Source organism: Sebastes fasciatus, chromosome 5, assembly GCF_043250625.1.
Source record: "Sebastes fasciatus isolate fSebFas1 chromosome 5, fSebFas1.pri, whole genome shotgun sequence".
Classification (NCBI taxonomy): Eukaryota; Metazoa; Chordata; class Actinopteri; order Perciformes; family Sebastidae; genus Sebastes; species Sebastes fasciatus.
In genome coordinates, this window is record NC_133799.1 from 3,933,692 (window position 1) to 3,948,264 (window position 14,573).

Here is a 14,573-nt window from a genome sequence, read left to right on the forward strand (position 1 = left end):
TAGTCCGTCCACCTGATAAAAGTGGAGCAGGGAGGAAAAGAGCCGTGACGTTTTGAAATGTAGCTTCACTGTTTATTCTAGTCGTCCTGGGGCCGTCTTTTGGGGGGATCCAGACAGGTTTTTGTGCTTCTCTGTCTCTTTCATTTTTTTTCTGTTTTGTCTCTCTGCATGTAGCGGGAATGGCAAAAGCAGAGCTGAGGGCCATTAAGTTGAGGAGGAACTGTATTAGAAGTCTTGTTCCCTGGGAAAGCTCCCAGCTGAGATGGGATGGCCATATTGGATAAACAGATGGCCGGGGAGAGGAAAGGACAGGCGAGAAGAACAGAGGTGAAACAAAGAGGGGAGATGAGAGAAGGGACGAGTAGAGGAGGAATGTGGAGAGGGAAGGAAAGGAGAGGGAATAACAAAGAGGAAGAGGTAAGGCAGGAAGAAAATTTAAAAAGGTGATGTGATGGAGGAGAGGAGAGGAGAGGAGAGGAGAGGAGAGGAGAGGAGAGGAGAGGAGAGGAGAGGAGAGGAGAGGAGAGGAGAGGAGGATACAACAGGAAGGGCAAAAGGGCAGGAAAGGGATGAGGTAATGCATGTAAAACATGGAACAAGACAGGTATTATTTCACTGGTGTTTACACTTAACCAGATCAAACGCCACATAATATTGTATTGCAATAGAAAATACTGCGCATGCATGTTTACACGGATTAATATTCTCACAAATTGTGCTCACACCACCATTCATTTGGTGGCCTAGAGGTTTAAGATGCTGACCATGTAATATGGTTTGCATCCAACCTTTGATACATGTCATCCCCACCTCTCTCACTTCACATTTTATTTCAGCTGTCAACTATTTCCTATCAAAGAAAGGCATAAATGCAAAATCAGTGGCTGAATGTTGCTTAAAAAAAAAATGTAAAGGAATATATTCAAGCATAAGTTCAAACTGTCAAAATATTTAGTAAAACTACACTTGATTTCTTATCTGAATAAAATATAGGGCAAAATCCATCAAAATATCTCTATATAATAATATCTATATAATGTTTTTACTTTTACGCTTTTTTAAATAAAAAAAAAATATATATATATTTCTATATCATTTTAATGTTATTGTGGTATTTTTTTTTTATTAATTTGTAGTTCCACGTTTGTGTTACTTTTCATCACAGCAATCTTAATATCATGAATCACAAACTAATACATTCAAACAAATCAAGGTTGTTTTTTTTCTTTTAAATACTTTTCTGTGCACCATCCCAGGCAGTCTGATATTTTCAATCCTGGTCATTAATTCTGTTTCCAACTCAAATTTAAAAAAAGGTCTTAAAAACTCACAAAATTCACAGAAATCCGCAAGCATTTTAAGCAGCAGAATTATTTACAACACTGACTCTTCTCCGCCAGTTTATTCGACTCCTCTAAGCGGCTGCATGTCAGTCAATCACGCGGTATGACAGATCCCCGGGGCGGGGGTGAGGGGGGACGTGATGTTCACATCTCACACCTGAATATTCTCCACTTATAGATTTACCTGAGTGAATAATGTAAGGTCCTCTGATGCGCCCCACTCTGCCCCGCTGCATAATATCCCCCCCCTCCTCACCTCCCCTCGATCTACATCCATAAATATTACATGAATTTACTTTGGTGAAATTATAGTTACACCACCCAGCCGCCCAGTTCAGACTGGAGAGACAGTTTCTACAGTCTTAGTTAGACTGTACACACACACACACACACACACACACACACACACACACACACACCTTTTTTTCCATGACCTATCCAGGAGCAGTTTAATTTTCAAGGTGCAACCAAGTGTGTGTGTGTTGAAGAGGAAGGGGGGGTGTATTGCTCCTGCCCTGCTTTGACCGCTGATTGCACCTTTTCTTTTTTTCTTCACACCCCATAACTGAGTGGAAATTAATAAGCCGTTTTAGGCGTGATCTGTGAACCCTGGGAAGTGGTATATCTATACCACCTTCCACACACACACACACACACACACACACACACAGATTCAGAGCTTCAGGCTGCAATGTCTGTCTTGTCATAGAGGTCAACGATCCCCCCCCCCCTCCCCTCGCAACAACCTCCCCTCCCGACACCCCAATCCTGACAAACTGCAAGCGTGATGGGGTTGGCGGCCGCACGCAGTTGGCAGAGATTTGTAACTGTGTCCCTGGTCCATTGCATTTGAATTATTCGGCAGGCTGTGCTGCACCCCCCCCCCCCAACATGCACACACGCACACACACACACACACACACACACACACACACGCGCGCGCACACACAGCATGCTTGCTTTACCTTAGTTGGAAAGAAAAGAAGGTGTAGAAAAAGGACGGGGAAAGAGAGAGAGGGATGTAGGAAAGGAGACGGGGAGTTTAAATGAGTTACAGAAGGAGTAAAGAGAGAGAAGACTGTGACATGAGATTCAAACTGAGTGGCAGAGAGAGAGAAAAAGAAACAGAGTGAATGATTTAGAGTGAGAAAGTGACCATGAGAGGAAGAAGAGAGGACAAAGTCAGAGATGGACAGTTGGAGACAGAGAGAGAGAGAGATATCGCAGCGAAGAGAGAGGTAGAGAAAAAAAAAAGAGTTGACCATGAGAGAGTTAGAAAGAAAGAGACAGAGAATATGAGAAGGAGATAATGAAGGACAGACAGAGAGGGACGGAAAGAGGGAGATGAGGAAGAGAGGAAAGGGGAGGCAGGGGGGGTTAAATGGGAAGATGAACAAGGGGCTGCTAGAGGCGACGACCAAGGGCAAGAGGAGGAGGAGGAGGAGAGGGGGCATGGTGAAGGACAACAGGGGAGGGTGTGGTGGGGTGAAAAGAGGACCGGTAGGTTGGGGGGTGTAAAGGGGGGAACAGGTGGAAGGTTAATGGGCCTGGAGCGGATCCACCAGACGCTCTTGGGCTTGATATATGGGCCCGGGGCCTGGCGCGGGGCGTAGGCTTTCAAAGATATATTATTTCATTTGAGGAGCAGCACCATTCTGGCCGACAAACCCCCCCCACCTCACCCCCTCACCCCAACAGCCCAGCATTTGTCCAGTGATAGATGACACGCCCCCAACACACACAAATACACATACAGTATTGTCCCCCGCGAACACACACTCCCGTTGCTCCTGTACTATTTTTCTGTTGTTGTAGTCAGGAGACTTGTCTACATTTTCACTCTATTTAGCTTTTCTCTCTTTCTTTCTTTCTTTCTTTCTTTCCTTCCTCACCCCCTCCTCCCTGCTGTCAGTCTTCCTCCCAGAGCTGCAGGCAGCTCTTACGGCCCGCCTGTGTGTGTTTTTTTAAGTTGCTATTTTAGTGGTAACAATATCTGTTTGATCAGTAGCACTGGGACGGAGCAGGAGTTTGGGGAGGAGGAGAAGGAGGGTACGGGGTGGTGGAGGGAGGGAGAAGGCGGTGGGTTTCACAAAGGCCTCTTTTCATTCATAAATTATTGACCATTGCACGAGAGACATCACTCTTTCTTTTTCATAAATACTGTAAAACGCCCCCCTTGATTTGTCTTTTTTCAATGCTACCAATACGAAATGGAAAAAAAAAAGTCGATCTGTTTTAAAGACACAGTGTGCAGCCAGACAAAAAGACGGTAACATTACACGTAACAGAGGCTGTTCTCCGCCTGGAAGGCCTGAATGTGTTCCTCCTGACCCACAGGTCCCACAGGTCCCCCAGGTGAAACACGGACATACATGCATTACTGAATGTGTCTCAGAAGGACACTGGTATTTGGAAAAAGTCCTTACTCCACTGTGTACCACATGCATCTAGTGTGCTCTTATGGGGTAATATTTATTTCGCTACGTCACTATTTATTTCCTGGCATAGCCAAACATCTGCATAGTTTCTGCCATGATTTGCCTATTTGAAAAAAATCAAAATTCCCAATGTCCTCCTCACGTCCCCTGATGGCTGTAGACTGAGCTTTAAGACGCAGCCTTTCCAAATACTGGAATGGTCCCTTAGGTCCAACCCCGGGGGACCGCAGGAGGCCGGAAGGAAGAACAGGAAACTTGTTAAAAGAGAAGATTTAAAGTCGCCCGTCCCAGAGGAGCGGCAGCTATAAGGAGACGACGGGAGGTTTTAGCATGCACAAAGTCTGCTCATCTACTTGTTGCTTTGATGAGGGATGAAAGGCTGTCATGAAGTACGAGTTTACAGAGCTCCGGGCAATGATAGACTCAACTGTCCTCAACAACGTTTCCTCTCCCTTGTACTTCTTCGTCCTCACTCAAGGAATTTGTTCACCGTTTCAACATTGAACAGAAATTCTCACTCAAAACGTGAGAGCAGATAGGGGAGTACACTTGGACGCTGACAAGACAGATGGAGGTACATCTGCACCATCCTAAACCTATAGATGTGTTTTATTTAACTTCCATCTATCTCTGGCTTTCTCCATCTCACCCTCCTCTTCAAACCGCTGCTGATGAAGTAGCAAAGAAAAGCAAAAAAAAAAAAAAGAAAGCCTTCTGTAGTTTTTCATTTTCAAGCAAGTTAACACGGCCTGATTCGCATTTGCGAGCACTTTGGGCATTCGGCGGGAGAAAAAGCAGGTTGTGTTTAAGTCTTGTTTGAGGACGATCAGGGTAAAAGCCTTTTTTATTGGCAGGTCATGCCGCTTGTTAAGACGGTGATGCAGGTGACTAGGCTGTGCTGTTAGCCTCGGTGGCCCCGAACTATCAGGGTTGTTCTTTCACAAGTTGGCAACAGTCAGTCAAATCAGCAGAGAGAGAGAGAGAGAGAGGAGGTGGGAATGAGAGACAAAGAAAATGGGTAAACAAAGTGGATATGGGGACTTGATTTAGTTGGCCGGGCTGCTAACAAATCAACTCAACGGCGTGCAAACACTTTACACACTCCACCAAAGTACAAAGCAACTTTCTCCCTCCCCTCCGCTCCCCTCCGCTGTGCTTATAGTTATGAGCCGTGTTAAATCTACAGTTTATGCAGGAACCTTTCCAAAGTGCCTCCCATCAAAGACTCCGCAAGCCAAAAAAGTGTTGCAGCAGCAAAGGACAAATTAGAAGTGATCCTCATAAAAAGTATTGTCATCCGCGGGCAGGCTCGGCGGCCGAGGGTGCCGATATGTTGTCAGACGAGCGGTAAATATACAGACAGAAGTGCCGGCATTTGGCTTCTAAATAGCTCCTGGCTATAGGGTTTCCCAGAGGTCAGAGGGGCCGAGGTGTGGCTGCCGCAGCCTCACGCCGACCCTCAACCTCTAAACTAAACTCACCACACTAAACTATGCAAACCTGTCAGCTAATTTATCTTCCTCTTTTACGCCTGCCTGCTTTTGGTCTTTGGAAATGACACAATTTGGAAAGCATTAAAGCAGTATTAGCTGCGAAAAAGGGCATCTGATTGAAGGGTTTCACTTTGAAATAAGAAACCCAACAGTTGGTTGGTGACATCTATTCATATATTCACATAATGGAAAATTAGTATTAGTACTTTTTGCTAGAATTAGGACTGGGCGATAATAGGTCATTTCATATCTCCATAACTATATATATCACAATATAGCATGTTTTCTAGTAATTCAATAAATAAATAGTATATATGAAATAACCACATAAAGTCCATTTTTGTATACTTCTGTGTGAGTATATTCTAATTTTAAGAACTTGAGTGCAAAATGAACATAACAGTTTTAAGTGAAATTATTGAGAAAAAATAAATAAAAATAGGCCTAACCTATATCACCATAGAAATGATATAGAGTATATATAGTCATTTATATAGTCAATAGTCATTTTATATCATTTTGACGATATATATCGTCGTTTTGCCCAACCCTGGCAAGAATAATAGACACCTTATTATCCCCATCTTACTCATTTTAGGGACATATTCAATTATATTATTCAAACCATTAGCCAGCTCCACTAATTCAAATGAAGTAAACATGTTCAGTGGAGGTTTAGCGTTGTTTAGTGAGGAACAGAAGAAAATGTATTAAACATTGTTTAACATTAAACAATGTTTAAATAGTAAAAATTGTATTCTTTAAATAAAATGTCCTATGATGAAAAACAGATGAGACGTTTACAGTATACTGTAGGCCAAAACATATTGTGTATGTTAACAGCAAACTTCTTCAGGCAAAGATTTTTGCTCCTGCACTCTGAAACAAAAGTCTTCATCTGGCTTTTCAAGTAAGTAAAACCACAAAGAGCCCCGAGCTTCTTATGTTCCGATATTGCGTGGCCTCAATTATCTGCATGTAATCCGGCCTGCCTAGAGGTTGTACCCGTGTCTGCCGCTTTCGTCACTGGGCTGTCAACAGTTGTCCCCCAATGTCTATTTCTGATGCTTATTTACGGCTCGTCTATTCTGGACAGGGAGTGGGGAAGCTTGTTGGGAGGCGGGGGGGCGGGGGGGGGGGGGGGGTCGGGGATCCGGGAGACAATAGACAAGACAGTGGTGCAGCGGAGTCGACAGCTTGCCTTCTAGTTTTACACTTCAAGAGTGGAGGGGTATTTATATTCAACTGGGAAGGCGGGTGATTGAATTTGCACAGCGATGACTGATGCAGGCAGTTCATAGGAGTAACACTAGACATTGTGGTTGTGTTGTGACGACGAGCGAGAAATTTCATTGGGGCCGCACGCCACACAAACGACCCAGTCGAGAAAATGGCTTCAGCCCCCGCCGGCTAAGTAGGACAAAGACACCTGTTCCCTATCCCCACTTTAAGCGTTCCTTACTTTGCTGGCTTTAATTTTGCTCTCCTTATTTCTTTTTTACCAGGACTTTTTCATTACTCCTCACACCATTCCCTCTTCCTCACCTCTCAATCTGTCAGTCTCTTTCTCCATTTCTCCCAAAGCGCCATAACGGCGAACCTGGCACGAGCCGCGGATAAATGATTCCATACATGTGAAATAAAGGCATGGCACTAATAATAGGCATTACGGCCCCGCGTTCTTTTAGGATTGCGCCCGCTTAGAGGGGGATGAAAAGAGGCTTTTCAAGCAAGCTGTAACAACGGCGAGCAATGAACCAAATATGCTGAAAGGGTACTTGCTGAGAAGGGTGTCGACAACACCGTTAAACTTCTCGAAATGAACCAGAAATGCTCGACAAAAGACAAGGTTTTTCAGGTGGCACGCCGCAGTCTCACCTTCCCTTAGGCCAATACTTTATACGCCACATGTTGCACTGCACTTCCCATCAGCAGCTGCACCACTAGACCTTGTACTGCCGTAGCAGCAGTGCTATAGAGAGACGTTTTTCCCCTTAATACAGATGCATTCATGTCAGTCCTGGAGATGCACTTCAGGGAGAAGCGGGGCTCCATCTGTTCTGCGGCGTTGCGTGTTTTTGATGCCTCGTCTTCCTTGTACTTCGACTGTTTACATATCACAGGAGCTCTCCGGAAATGCTCAATTAGCTAATTCAGATATTTAATTTGTGCATCAAGGGCTGTGATCCCAGTGATCTCTGGAGCTGTGCCACATTTGGATTCACAGCTGTCTGCTCTAAAAGCCAACCTGAACCCCCTCACAACCCCCCTTCAAAAAAAAAAAAAAAAAAACAAAACACCCATCCCGGCGCGTCAAACGCTAATGGGAATCTGTGTCTCCCGCCCTCTCAGACAGAGAGCATCACTGCGTCAGTCTGTGCATTTTAAAACAGCTTTTGGTCGTCTAAACTGCGTTAAGGTATATATTGCACATACAGTAGTATGTGTGTAAGTGTGTGTGTGTGAGAGTTAAGGAGGACTGTCTCGACTGTTCTAAATAATATAGAAGGGGGAAGCCTTTAGCTTGTCCTCTTTGTCTCCTCTCTTTTTAGTCTTCGCTTCCTCTTAAAAGGACAGACAGCCAGACAGGAATTATGGGGTCATTTCCCACTGTCTGTCAATGACAGACACAAACACACACAGTTGTACAAACACACACACACGTGCACGTACACGCACACACATAAATCCTCTCTCACTCCCATCCGACAGTCATAATAACCGTATAATAAAGCGAATGCACTTTTAAGGAACTCACACACACAGAAATCTGCATACACACACCTCCTCGCCCTCCTTATATTGCATCCCCCTCCGCCTACCTTTCACACTCAGCACACAAACACCAAGTCATAAATTGCAGCATTAACTCAAATAATGATTGCACGGCGTGAAAATTCAATGGCTGTGGGGCTTAATGCCCGTGCAGGAATCGCCTGGTAGATTAAGCTCTGGGTGTGTGTTTGTGTGTGCTTGGGGAGACGGTAGTCGGGAGGGGGGCGGGGGGGGAGGTGTTGATGGATCAATAGGAGTTCTGTGATCAGCACCTCCCAGCCAGGAACCTCATAGACAGTCTACTCGCACAACTCATTTTACATTTTGGATGGTGAGCATTGACTCTGTCTAGCAAAGAGGAGAGTGGAGTGGCGGGAAGGGAGCAGGAGGCTGGACATGGAAGTGTGTGGAAGTATGCAGGTATAGACGTGATTGCATCTGTCTGTGTGTGTGTGTGTGTGTGTGTGAAGGAAGAGGAAGGGTTACTTTTGGGAGATGCCATTCCCTGGGCTGCATGTGTATTAGCGGTCTAATGTTCATGTGAATAATTGATTAGGGCCTCTCTGTGTTTTTGATAATTAGTTGATAGCTTCTTAGCTCTAAGCCCTGAGATTGAGAGTGTGTGTGTGTGTGTGTGTGTGTGTGGGAGGGGTAGGTAGTCCACTTCTGAGGTATCCTGAAAACAATAGCTCTCAAAAAGAAAAAAGAAAAAAAAACTCCTTATCTCTAAGCCATGCACTGATGGATTAACTTTCTTCATAAATGAGCCAACAGTATATACATTCCGTTCTCATAACCTATTTTTTTGTCAGTAGATCTCTTTCATGTTTTGCCTCAACTCACTTTTCTTTAGACACTGTACCACCAACCCGGATTGAGATGCTCCTTCTGGCACATTTCACATACGATTATGGTAAAAAGCTGGCAGACGTGATTTTGTAGTAAACAGACCAGGCCGTAGCAGACAACAATAAACATTGCATGCGTGAAAAGACGTCAATTGAAATTCACGTCTGGCCTCTCACCGGTCCCTTCTCTTGCCTTATTGATTTTTCTATCTTTCATATGCTTATGCATCAGGTAAAAACGGAATAGGAAAGTTTGGTTCAGCCTCAGATCCCTGCGCTAATATCAGACTGACAAGAGGGTTTGTTGCCGTCGTCAGCGACCTTGAGAAAACAAGATGTTCTTCCCGCCGCAACGCACAGACCCACAGAGATACTTTGTTTTTTCCTCATGAATGTAGCGCCGCTTCTTGTGGATTCTCACAGATGTGTGTGTATGTGTGCTTAAGCTAACAACTTAACCTCACATGCCCGTGAATCCATTACTCGTAGCTGTAACAGCTGTTGTATCTTCTGCATCTTCGTTATTTATTTATCATCTATTTGTACACACATTGCTACAATAGTCTGTTACTGCATTCAATATCACTAAAGCCCAGGCAGAGTAGGAAGACCTTATTAGGCCCACTTCTTGTTTCCTCTTGTTTCGACAAGGCTCTGGACAAAAGGATGCTGTATAGGATGAAAGGACGGATAGCGGGGCGAGGAGAGACAGAGGGCATGTCCAACGATTCCCTTTCTGCCACGAGCCTGGGACAAGAGGAAGAATGTCAGGATGTGTAGACGAGATGAGAAGATGTGAATATGGGGGAGAGGGAGAGAGAGCATGGCCAATCGAAAGCAGAGTGTTCTCAGGGTCAAAGGTCAGCCTCCAGAGTCTGTTAATACAGTCACCGTGGGAACCGATCAATCTCAGTGCCGCGGCAATATCGATCAGACGTGGGCACACGCACACAGCATTCTTCTGACACACGCACAATACAGTATTCATTCACTCTTACAAAGCGGTTTCAGCTCTCTGTCCAGTAAGTTCATATGCACTGACACACACAGACTCACTCAGAACAACTTGCCTAATGCTTTTCAGAGAAGAAGCAGTTGTAGACGACTGCTCCTCTAACAGAAACAGTTTGAAACGTCAGCAGCAAAAAGAGACTTTCTTTGACTACATTTGCATTTCTTGTCAGTAACACAGCTACACACTAAAATGTCTTTTGTGGAAAGAAGGACGGTATGCTTTCTACTGCCTCGTATTTCACTTTGACGTCAAAGAAAATCAACATTATATTGCATTTAACATGCTCCACGGTGTCCCGAGTGAATATTTATTGTTGAAGCTGTTGGCAGTACTTTGCTCGACATATTGCTAAATGAATGGATAGTACATGTAGGTGTTTCTAAAGTGAGATTTACAGTAGAAACGGACTAAATGACATCATTGCAAAGAGCAAAATATGTTGTGTTATTTTCACAAAAAGATTTCTTCTTGGAAAAATACTTTTCTGGCGGCAATCTCCAGTTCTGAAAAGTGCATTCTTTCTAACAGCCAGCAGGGGGCGACTCCTCTGGTTGAAAAAGGAAGCCCAATAACATAGAAGTCTATGAGAAAATGACCCTACTTCTCATTTGATTTATCAGTAAAGTCTTCTTCGTAACAGCATGATGTTCATTTAGTAAATTATGGTCCCATTTAGAGTCAAATAGAATTGTCTGTGTTTTCGTCTTAATACTTTAACCCTTTCCCAGTGTGTTTTCAGTTCCTGAGAGTTAATTATAACCTTTTAGGCGCCTAAAAATGTCTTATTCAGTGTCCGGTTGTACTTAGCTCCACCCTCTCGTGTCACCTCTGGTTGCAAAAATCTAACATGGTGATGGCCAAAAACCAATATGGCTACGGTGAAAATGCCAAACTCGAGGCATCAAAAGGTGACGTAACGGTCACTACGTCCACTTCTTATATATACGGTCTATGGATACAAGGCCTTCTTGTGACAATGGTGAAGTTTCCTGAGCTCACAGATGGCCTGTGGCATCTCTATGTCTGTTTAGGGACATAATAACGGTCTAAAGTTTCCGTGCACTCAGTCGGAGATAAACCCACAGGCATTCTACACGAGCTGATATGTCGGATTAGAGATACATGCAACCAACAAACAGGTGCCGGTGACATGAGATGTTGATGAGCACGCACGCAGTGATATACATATAGTGTCACATACATAGATACATAGCATACATTCACAGTGCAAATCACATGGAGTAGTATCAAACTGATGTTAAGTCTGCTACCTTATCGTCTTTTAGAGTCATGTTGGCTTATGATCAATCTGGATCACACACAAATTCAATTAATGACTGTGTATCCTTCCCAATGTCAGTCGAATCTGACTAATGAGAATGTTTGAAATACTACAGAATATAAAACGTATACGTGTATTAGGTGAACTTCTATCTGGTTAAAGACCTCATGAAGGTCAGTAAAACACATAAGAAAAGTGAATTTCATCCAGTATTTCTATGTACTGTACCCTCACGTCTCTGTACAAAAACCATTACATGAAGACTTGATTGTTTTACCTCAACGGACCTTATGACCTCATGAAGGACGTACAACCTTTGTCCATGTATCATCTATAAGCAGAAAGCTTTTAATGGATATCTTTCATTTGGCAATGAAACAACATTTGAAGCTACTAATTTATGAAATAAAATCACATTTGTAGGAGAATAAGAAATTCAGTTTTGTCCATTTTTTAATGAGTTTCCCTGGCTACTCAGCTCCAAAGTGAATGAATGGATTCCCGATGATTTGCTGACTATGTTGATTCACAGTGTGAGTGCACCAGTAGAGCTGGATCCTAACAGTCAGCAGGGAAAATGTCAGGTAACCAACAGGTGTACAGCTAGTGAATAACAGATTCTGGTAGCTTCAATCTTCAACCTTGTCTGCTGGCTGACAAAGTCAGTTTTACTGAAGCTAGTTGCTCACTATATTATCTCCAGTATTATCATTCCTCTCTTCAGGCCCCCTCCCCCTCGACTAGCAGCGCAACCTGCCACCTGCTCATTTTCCCAGCATTCTTATCATCCCGCCAGCCGTAGGATCGAGGCCCACATGAACTATATGCCATGACAAACAAGAGTTGGTTTAGGGAAGTGAGAAGGGGGGTGGATAATGATTTTCATTCTCATCTGCTTCTGCAGTGCGTGTAGAGAAGAAGAGCCGGACATAGTTGGGAACATAAAGCTCACCTCTCCCCTACCAGCAGCCGCTCACATAGCTGGAACATCCTGGAGATTCTGTCACTCACTCTGTTGTTTTTTTCTGATGGATGTTACTCTATTTGTGGCTTTTCAAAGTTATGGCTGCCGAAAATGATTTGCAGGGGGGGGGGGGGGATTCAAGAGGTATTTTCATGAATCAGTAGCCGTGTTTCCATTCGGTTGTCAAGCGTATTTTAAACTTTTGAAATTTGGCCGGTTTCCATCAACTGGTTTGGAGCGAATACACTTGACTACAGAGTAGTTTGGTCAGCAGTTGGTGCTATAGGCTACACATAATGTAATTTGCTGTAATCCGCCAGTAAACAGTCTTTAGAAGACGTAGAGGTTGCGAACCGGAAACAAAACAAACAAGTCAGCTTGGCCATCTAACCATCTAAGAGTGAAAAAAAAATTATGGAGAAAAGTCTTCAGGAATTTGTTTTAATTGAGCACGTTTTAATTTTTATGTTCATGTAAGCTAGTATTGGCCATGTTTCATGCTGTCAGGAGACGAAGACAAGCATTCGCACTTTATGGGAATGTCCGAGAAGACGCTGAAAACGAAAACAGCTGATCAGTTATTTGAGTTAAATGTTCGCTCAGAATTTATTCGGCAAAGGCGGTTCCATAATTAATTTAGTGCATCAACTCTTTTTCGATAAAGGCAAAAAACACCTCAAGCCAGCATAAAAACATTTTTCCTCAGTTGTGGAAGTTTGAACGAATTTCGCCATTTCCATACCGCTTTTCTAATGCAATACTTCAAAATAGGAATACAAATATGTGAGTGGAAACATAGCTACTGGTGACCTGTTTTTTTTCTGGCCTCCTTTGTAATTTGGTTAAGCTTAAGACAATAGGAAGGGTAGTAAAGTATCAACCACTCCATGATTTGTGATGATACATTGATGACCAATTAGTTGAACAAAATCCCATTGCTGGCGATGGAACCCCTCACTGAGACTCTTTTCAATTAAATGACCAAACTATAAACTGGAGATGAGCTACAGTACGTTCAAGCACGACATAATTAAGTGTTCGCAACACTCTGAGAACAACAGCCGCTGTTGTAGGTGAATTAATGCCCGTTCCCAGGTGAATACAGGGCCTGTTTGGCTCAAGGCGAACAGATGCCAAGACAGGACTGCACCAAAGGATGGCTGCTATAGAGACGCACGAGCATTGATGTCAGCTTCAAACCTCACCTGTAGTACTCCGAGACGGCATTGATTCTTGTCCAGCAGAGAGAGACGAAGAGATGGAAGCACAGCTATTGTTTATGTACGAGTCGTTTGAGGCAGATAAACTCACGGTCTGTCTATGTGTGTGTGTGTGTGTGTGTGTGTGTGTGTGTGTGTGTGTGTGTGTGTGTTTGTGTGTGTGTTCTCCCCCCGTGTCTTAAAAAAATAGCATGATTCGCTCCATTCATTAAGGCTCCACAGAAGGAGATTCCATTAATCTGTTCATTAGGCCACATCAAAAATGGAACTACTTATTAAAATCAGATCCAGCTGTGTACTCTCGTTAAAGCCCGCCGTACCGTACGAAGCTTAACAATGCTCGTGGCACTAGACCAAAACCCGGCCACAAGAAAGGGGGGGAAAGATTCTACTACATTGGCCTGTTTTGACTCAACACACCATGATAATTGCTCTACTCTTAGCAGGGGGCTATGAATAAACATTACTTTTGTCAGCGAGCATCTGAATGCTCCATTTCCAATTAATTTACATTTACCCAGAAATGGAGGGAATATCTGCTCTTAATCACTATGTTTTATTTTCTCAATTTCCCCCAAGTCTTTTCTCATTCTCTCATTCCCTGTCTGGCACTTTCATTCCCCCTCTCACCCATGCTCCCTTTCTTTTTCTACCTCTCTCTCTCTCTCTGGAAAATCCCATTAATCTCAGCCAGTGGTTTTGAACAAAAGCTATGGGCTAAGCGATTGATCCTGGCATTGATCCCACTCGCCTGAACGATCATAAAGGTGTTAAATTGGTTTCTTGGAGGATATGTATTTTTCATTGCTGGCTGCCGCAAGTATAGAAGTTCCTGCTCGGAATTTCTCTCATTTCTTTAAAACCAAACACTGGTGATGATATTAAAATATTAAATAGATCACACCTTGAAAAGCCTTAAATGTGGATTTTGAGGCCAGTTTGAAGCGATTTCTGGGGAGCGTGTTTTCTGCATCAACGTGAACCTCAGAAGCTAAATCCTTGTAATGAGTTTGCTCCATCCAAGGACAGGTGGAGAAATGAAGCAGAAGTAGAAAACTAAGACGCTTATGTGAATTTATACTATGTAACTAAAATGGTACATTTTGACCCCAGATGCTAAATTATTGTTTTCAACCACAAAACGATAATGTGTCAAGGCCAGCTAACCTTTACTCAATTGACTATTACAGTAAGG

At 43.4% G+C, this 14,573-nt stretch overlaps 1 protein-coding gene and 1 long non-coding RNA gene across 2 annotated transcripts in view; one reads left to right on the forward strand and one right to left on the reverse strand.

The window, feature by feature from the left end:
* The window catches only part of LOC141767367 (uncharacterized), a 134,301-nt gene that overhangs the window by 94,572 nt on the left and 25,156 nt on the right, over nucleotides 1-14,573 (reverse strand). The window lies entirely within an intron of this gene.
* nr5a2 (nuclear receptor subfamily 5, group A, member 2) overlaps nucleotides 1-14,573 on the forward strand; it is a 77,254-nt gene that overhangs the window by 21,739 nt on the left and 40,942 nt on the right. The window lies entirely within an intron of this gene.